Source organism: Parus major, chromosome 9, assembly GCF_001522545.3.
Source record: "Parus major isolate Abel chromosome 9, Parus_major1.1, whole genome shotgun sequence".
NCBI lineage: Eukaryota > Metazoa > Chordata > Aves > Passeriformes > Paridae > Parus > Parus major.
This window is the reverse complement of record NC_031778.1, coordinates 6409314-6417696: the sequence shown is the minus strand read 5'-3', so window position 1 is coordinate 6417696 and position 8383 is coordinate 6409314.

The following is an 8383-nucleotide window of genomic DNA, read 5'->3' as shown; positions in this document are numbered from 1 at the left end:
GTTTATGGGGGTTGCTGGGGGTAATTACTTCTACATCCTGAGAGGTGTTTCTCTGAAGTTCGGAACCTGGTGATCTTGTGCAAGGCCTAATAAAATTTTTCCAGTCAAAATTATTCATAATAGCTCAGCACTGCTTGTCTGAGGAAAACAAAGACTCAGTTGTGGAACGGTAAGAATGGACTTTCACAAGTGCTGGGGGGTTGTAACTGTAACTTCATAGTCAATTGTAAGAAAGGGTCACAAAATCAAAATTTATTTTGACATGAAACACAAAGATCAACTCTTAGATTCCTACCACAAAACTCTTTTATCCTGCAGCTAGGTCAGTTCCTCCTGCTCAGTTTATGCACAATTCCATAGACCTTGGTTTTTGTATTGGAAAACTTCTGTGAATGTAATCTATTATACAAATTTGTATACAAATGCAGATTTGTAAATACAGATCTGTAACTGATCTGTACTCGAGGTTGTACTTGGTGCCAAACTTAAGAGCTCCCTCCCAGTGTTCAGCATTGTCTCCTGACAGCCACCTTTACACAGCTGCACTTCTATGAGCACTGAATTCACGTAGGGCTGTGGGCCTGTATGTTGTAACAGGTAGGCTTGAGACATGGAAAGTTTCTCCAAAACAAATCTTCCTGATTCACATTAAGAAGAGTTATCTCTACTGTTACTTGCAGATAGTTCTTTATTATATACAAGTACTTAGCAATACTTAAATGAGCAATTTATGCATTTCAAAATGTCTTTGAGGGTACGTTGATTTTACAGCATTAAGAATGGGAGCAGGCATGGTGTCGTGGATTGAAACACTGTAATAATTGAATTGATCCTGTTCTTAGTATCACCGCTAAGTCAGTGAAAAAGTTTTATGAATCTGCGATGCTTTCAACCACTTTGATCCAGGGGATGCAGTTGGATACTGTGGTATACATGGTATTGGATGGATACTCTGGTGTATACACCATTATTTCCCTTGCTCAGCACTGCCCTTGCCCCAGCTGACAGGGGCCAGGAGGAACAAAGTATTACGGTGGGACACAGTGGAAGGCCCCCCCGCTGTCCCTCCTGCAGGCACAGGACACGCTGGCAGTGAGCTGCCTGTCTATGATCTGCTGGCAGCGCTCCAGGCCCACCATGGGCTGCCACACCTTCATGAGGAAGCACAGGCTGGAGCCCCTCTTGTGTGTGGCTCCCCAGCCATTGACCATCCCCATTCCCCTCTGGGGAGAGCGGTGCAGCCAGGTTAGGGCTGGGCAGGGAAGGGGATGGGATGTCACGTACACGTTCAGCAGCGCTGCTCAAGTAGAGCAAGGCACTGTCACCATTGTAGTGGTTGGAATTGTGATGGGGGTGCGTCCAGCTCCGTTCCACAGCGATCTCCTGTTCCTTTAGTTGTCTCTGGTACTTGTGTAGTCTCATGCAGTCAGGACAAGTTAAAATGTTAAGCAAACTGAACAACCTTGGGGATACTGTCACAGGGAACAGGAACGATAGTGGGTTATAATGCTTTGATCTTCTGTTCCAAGGCAGCGCAGCCCAAGGCAAATCCTGCTTGTAACAATGACTTTTGACGCTGTAGGCTGGGATCCTGCAGTCTGAACTCTCCAGCTGCCCTTTAGTGGCAAGCCAGAGCTGGAACCTGTATGCTGGCACACCAACAGAGGTTATTTATTTCCCATAAATACTTTCAGTCATGTTTAGTAAGCGCTGTTGTGTCTAAACTTCCATGCAAGTTTATCTTTTCCCCTCAGGAACCTGACATTGGTATTAAGCTGAAGCTGGGTCTAAGGCTGTAGCGTTGTTTCCCGTCAGGTGCCCAGTATGCTGTTTGCTCCTCCTACACCTTCCTCTCCTGGAGGGCTCAAGCACAGAATTGTGTTTGCTGCAGCATTCCTACTACAAAGGGTGCAGTTCCTGTGGCTCTGCTCTGAGGCAGTTACAGGCTTGGTGGAAGAGGCAGCACAGGAGGAAATTAATCTTAAGGCTAATTGAAACCCAAAAGGGTACTGAGCACAGACTGGCCCCTGGAAGAACTCTTCATCCTGAAGTGTCCCTGAGCTGTGCTCAGTCTCTGCACAGGGAGTTTGCAAAGTGGGCGTGTGCTTTATCTCAATGAAAACAAAAGGTACCAGCTGGAGCCCCTCAGCACGGTGCCAAGGCCATGCTCCCTAAATGCCAGAGAGGCTGGGCTTGTCTCAGCCCTGCCTTGCTGTGTCACACAAAGCACATTTGCAGTCAGAGGTGTCCCGTGTTCACCCAGCGTGCTGTGCTGAGGGCTGAGGAGGTTGAGGCAGTGTGCAACAAGAAACCCTGCAGAAGACTGGGAAATATGTGTGGTTCCATTGCTCTTGACCTGAAAAAACAACTTTATAATGGCTTGATTAACTCTGCTCTTCATGATGGACCCAGTGATAAAAAAGTAAAAAAGCATTTAGGTGTGGTGTTTATGGTGAAACTGGAAGTTAAGTACTGCCTGCCAGGGGCAATGACACAGTGTTCCTCCCATTACCCTGGAGTCATACTGCTCTTAAGTAGAGCTGATGATTGTCTGGGTGGGCTGAGGTGTGTCCAAAACATCTTCCCAGTCACTGCCCTGATACAGCCCCTCATTCCCATGTCGCACAGCCCCCGTTCCATTCCGGCCAGAGCCCTCCCATCATTGTCTTTGCCCTGTTGCATTTCCCACTGTTCCTTCCTGCCTGGCTGCAGGTGCTGTGGTCTTGTTCTGCCCTGCAGGACCCTGGGTTGGTTGGCTCCCCTGGGCCTGCCAGGCCTGGCAGTCTCCTCCACTGCCTCATGGTGCTCAGGGACATCCATCTTGCCCCTCAGCACTGTCCCACAGTGGCTTCTGGGTCACAGAATCCACCAGTGTCTTGTTCCAGCTGAAAATATCTGCCATCCTCCTGTGTCCAGTGTCACCCTTTGTGCACACACTCTGTCCAAAAGCATTTTTAAAGTCTTCTTTCCCCCAACATTGCCATGTTCCAGCTCTGTCTGCCTAACAGTGGCCCCTGTGTTCCCATTCCACTTGGAGACAACATCCCCATGCTCCCATTGGCCCTTGTGGAGCCATTTCAGCCCTAGCTGCTGTTCCTCCAAACCCCACCTGGCTTTGATCAGGCCACAAGGAAACAGTGCTGGAGGGAGGAATGACAGAAACAAAACTTGAGCTGACGATATGTGGTGGTGTGTTGAAAATGCAGTGCTTTTCCTGTCCAAGGATGGAACTTGACCTTCCAGTAAGAGCCCAGGAACAACTCTGTGATGTTCAACAGCAACCACCCAACTGAGGTGTGCAGAGCTCATTGCCCAGAAACAGGCCCATAGCTGTGCCTTCTCTGAGTCACTGGCATCAGCCAGGAGCAGCCTGCCCAGGGCCCTCTTCAGGACAGAATGCAAGCCCAGTGTTCCCTTCCTGCTTGCCTTAACCAGTTTTAAAGCCCTTGTCCTGTCCCCTTGCTTCCCACTGGCACTTGAGCATCATGACTCCTTTCAGCCTGCTTGGATGCAGCAGGAACAGATCCAGAACTGATTGTCCTGCTGCTCCGTGACCCAGTACATGCTCACAGGGACACTGGATTACAGACACCCAATAAGAGAAACCTTAACATTTAAGAGATTATTAAATAAGGCCGATCTTCTCACACACTAACTGCAAGCTGCAGTAGCTGCAGCATCTATAGCTCTTCTGCTATTACTTGTAGTACTGCCTGCCAAGGTGCCCTTGGCCTGAGGTAACTTGAGCCTCCTCTGCTTTACCTGCCTGCACACATCTCTTCCCATCCTCATGCAGGGCGTAGTCCCTGACGCCAGAACACACCACGTGGAAGGTGCTGTCACCAGCAGCCGCTGTTCGTGTAGCAGCACTCCAACCTTTCTGTCAGGAAAACATCGGCACCGCGCAGTCACAGCTGCACACGGGCCCCGGGCAGCTCCCAGAGCTACCACAGCATCAAGGACAGTAAGAAAACATCTGCTGGAATCTCACAGAGAAACAGAAGGAACCACTTCTTATAGCTTCAGAAACTCAGGCTGAGTTGCAGCAAACCAGACTTTATATTTGGTGTTCTGTTTCGACTGTTCTCCTCCTATTTGCCAACTTTGTCCTGAGGCCAGAGCTGGGCTCAAGGCCTTTGTGCCTGTGGAGCAGGGGCAAGTAAAGGCCTAGAAGAGCAAACATTTCTAAATACATCTGGTTTTGATCCATGTGCACACCTTGTCTTTTATTATCAAGGCAGGTTTAAAGCACGGGGCATTTTATGGCCAGTTCTCTGGGAAATCGAGATTTTTATTCATTGTTACATTAAAAATATTCATGTTTAATTGCTTCACTATACAGAGAAAAAGTTGACACTTGGAGGAAAAAGAATTACTTATGATTCATAGTTTCCACATTAGTTTGGCTTTTGCTGTTATTTCATGCCTCAGTTTGCAAACTGAACACAGACTTTCAGAGGATCAAAAATCTGACAAGAGAAGGCAATTTTTCTCCTTCCTTTCCTATTATTAATATATTACAACATAAATATAATAAATTTTTTTGCTTACAGTAAGCTCTGTCTCATTTGTTTGATGACTGACTAAAAGAGAAGAGCCTCACCACGACTGATTTCCAGTGCAGACATCGATGGCAGGAGTTACTAGAGTTGCTGTCCCTCTGAAGTGATAGAAGGGGTAATTCCCTGACATCCCTTGAAAGCAGGTGGGAGATGACCACATGCCATCCTTCCTTTGCAATGTGTCAATGTGTCAGTTCCTGTACTCACCTCTTTCACAGTTGTGTCCTCCAAACTCAGGAGGCAGATGCAGAAGTAACTGTAGTGCCTTACTCTGCACACCATTGTTACAGGGATTTGTACTGCATGGATTTAAATCTACTGAGAAGAAACAAGGTATAGTGTAACTCCAGGAATTAAGAGAAATCTGGCTCTAAATTGCTCTGTAATTCTTTGTACCCAAGAGGGACACAAGATATAAGTTTCCTAAAATTTCCTTTTTTTACCTACCTTTGTAATCAAACCAAAAATCCATCTGCAAGAAGAAATCACAAATGAAGAGAACAGTCATAAACGGTCATCTTTATTACTGGAAATATAAATTTAAAAACTCCTTTTTTAGAGTCCAAGGAAACTGACATTTTGATTAGAACCACGAATTTACTCTCAGAACAGATCTCCTGGTCAGCACCATGCCACTTCCTTTTGTTTGCACCGTGGACCAGCGCTGTAGTGCACAAACTGGCCTGTCCTGGCACCAAAAATAAACCAAAAGCTCAGATCCACAAACACCTTAGCCAGTGAAAGGTTTCCTGGCCAGAGAGTTTCAATTGGCACCATCACCACCTGCCCCTCTTCCAAACATGTCAATGCAAGGCCTCAGCACCAGCTGACAGATGCTGCTGTCCAGTAACAGAGAAAATGTCTTTCATGTATATGAGTGAAATTTCCCTTCACCACCCCTTGTGTTCTGGGGTCACCTCAGAGGATTCATCTGCTCTAAGTAGGTGTCCCACACAGAGGAGATGCCTGTGGTGAGCCTTCCAGTGTGTAGATACATTGCCAGCTCTGATCTTCCTCCTCTGCAAGGACAGCCACAATGATCCCTGAGACCCTGTACACTCTTGTTCCTGTTCTACAGTTCTCTGAAGCCTTTTCCAAACCTTGTGTCAACACAAGGTCCAAGAATACATGCTGAGAGTGCCTCATTTTATCTTTCCAAATTGGAAGTGTTTGCTATGCAAAAATTATTATGGTTTTTGGGTTCAATATCACAAGGAGAATATTTTTCAACAGGAAAATGGGCTAAGTAGAAAGCTAAGAAAGGCTGTTTTCTCTTGGATATATATGAACATTTATTTTTTTTTCTTGTGCATTTTAGGAAGTGTTTCTTCAACTCACAGAACTTTGTGTGCAGAACAGGAATGTAGTTTCAGTTTAAATGATGAAATTGCCACAGTAGTAAAAGTTAAAAAAGTAACTCAGAAGTAGTACCTGAATATGAAAACAGGCAGCTGCTGTTGATGTAGCACATCAGCAGGAGAAATAGTGAGGTGCTCCTCTTCATGTCAGTGAGCATTCAGAGCACTCCAACTTCCTTCAGAGGGAAAAGAAGAATCAACTTAGTATGTTGTCAAAAAAACAGCCAGCAACAAAGATTAAGTAGAAGCAAGAGGACAAGAGCAGGGACAAAGAAATCAGAACCTCCCCAGTTCTGACCTTGTGTCCCTTGTTTCTCCAAGCCACCCCAGCAGGAATCCCCACAGGCAGAGGCTGGGCCAGCCCAGGCTGAGGTGCAGGCTCTGAGCCACAGCCCCTAAGGAAAAGCCATGGGGAGCACGGGAGTGCAGGGGCCAGACTCCAGGGGAGCAGGCGCTGCTCCCAGCCACAACCCAGTCCCTGCTGTGCCAGCTCTCGTGCCAAGGGCAGATGCACAACGAGCTCCTGCAGTCCCAGCAGCCACTGTGCAATTCCTGATGGGCTGAACAAGTATCATCCACACCAACTCCAGCCAGGCACCAACCATCACATACCTGGAGTCACAGGTACAAGACAGAAGTTTGGATTTCTTGGCATTACTTTCTTATGCGGATTTACCAGGATTTGACAGTACCTAACCCTCCACTGCCTGCAGCATGTTTTCAAAAACACAGGATCCAGAGTGAGTTCATCTTACAAAGAACCATGCTCATTATTATATTCAGTTTTTTCCTTATCTTTTAGAGGAAGACAGGAAAGAGATTTGGATGTATACCAGGAACAGCCATGAGGTCAAGAGGTTGATCATTAACCCATCACAAATATTGACAGAGGAGAGACACCCTGAATTATATGAAACACATTAAAAACCCAAAATCAGAAGAAAATTGAGTGTGTGTTTCCACACATATACAAAGGTACATTAAAAAGAGAATCAAAAGGTCTTAAAAAAATAACCTTCAGTAATAAAAGCCATCTTTTGCAACAGATATATGCAGGAAAATCTTTAAATTTTGAGAGCAGATTTCTGACACTTCATCACCTTCCAGCAGGTAAGACCAACAGATTTGGAAAACACACAAGCTGCTCTGTAAACCTCTGAAATATGAAGAGCTGGGAGTGTGCAGGAAGATTCACAGCAGTCACCTGCAGGCAGGCAAATACTGCCCTGTCACAGTCACAGCCACTCTGACAATTTCTGCTGTTACTCAGACCTCTGTTTTACTGGCTTTAAACAAAATTGTATTTTTCCCTGCAAGACAGCATTACAGGTCCCCTCTTTCCAGTGCAGCCTGAAGGCTGCTGTTCAAAGCATTACTCTTTTAACACTCATCCACCCCTAAATCCTGTCCCAAGGCAAAAAGAGGAGGAGAGGGACAGAGCCAGCAAGTGACACAGAAGCTGTTGGTTTGACTGCTACTTCTTCAGTGCATGACTCAAAATCCTCACTTGGGTAATAAGCACAGAGGCAGCTTCTGAGGGAATGAATTTAAGAGTTATTAAGCCTCCTCATCGATATAATATTAAATTTCTTACAAACTAATAAAATTTCATTGCACCTGGAGGGTTTTTGTTTAACAGTCTCATCACAAGAGCAGACTGAAGTTCTTCACTGATCCAAACACGCATCCAAGCCCATCAAGATGTTGGAAACAGCACTAGAGCAGATAGTTTCCCTTTTTCCAGAACAGAAGTGTTTGTTTGCTTGTTAATTAGAAGAGAATTATAGACTTCATGATAAATAGAGCCTGCAAAATCTTGGCATTGAAGTTGGTTGGGGATTTTTTCCTTTTCTTTTGGTGTTTTTGTTGTTGCTGGTTTTGTGTTTTATTTTGGTGTTTGTTTGTTTGTTGTTTTTGTTGAGTTTTTTGGTGGTGGTGGTGGTTTTTTTATGAATAACATGAAAGACGAGTTTCTATTCTCTTTTAAGGAAGTTTGGGAAGGTAAAATTAGGCATCAAGTGTACAAAGAACAAAAAATACAGGTAAGTTCCAGTCACCTGCTGAATCAACAATCTGTGAACACTGGAGTAAGGTGTGAAGAACTGGAGGTAGTAATGATATAATAAAAATTTCACTGGGTTGAAAGAAAAACTATACAAATACCGAGCAAACCAGAACAGTTACTGTGGGTAATACCTTGCAGTACAGCTGAAATGACAGAACTGCATCTCTAGGGTTATTTGCAAAACACTTTTCTCTGTCCTCTCCTGCCTCCACCCCAACCAGTTCAGACATTTTAAATAACTGAATGTTTTATTTCAAAGATGGAGTTGTCTGACCACAGACAACCTTATTTTCTACAATGTTGTATGTACAGCATCTCAGCTAACAGAAGGTATTTTCTTGCCTGTAAGGCCGAGGTAGGACGATGCCACAAATAAACAATATAACCTGCAACAAACC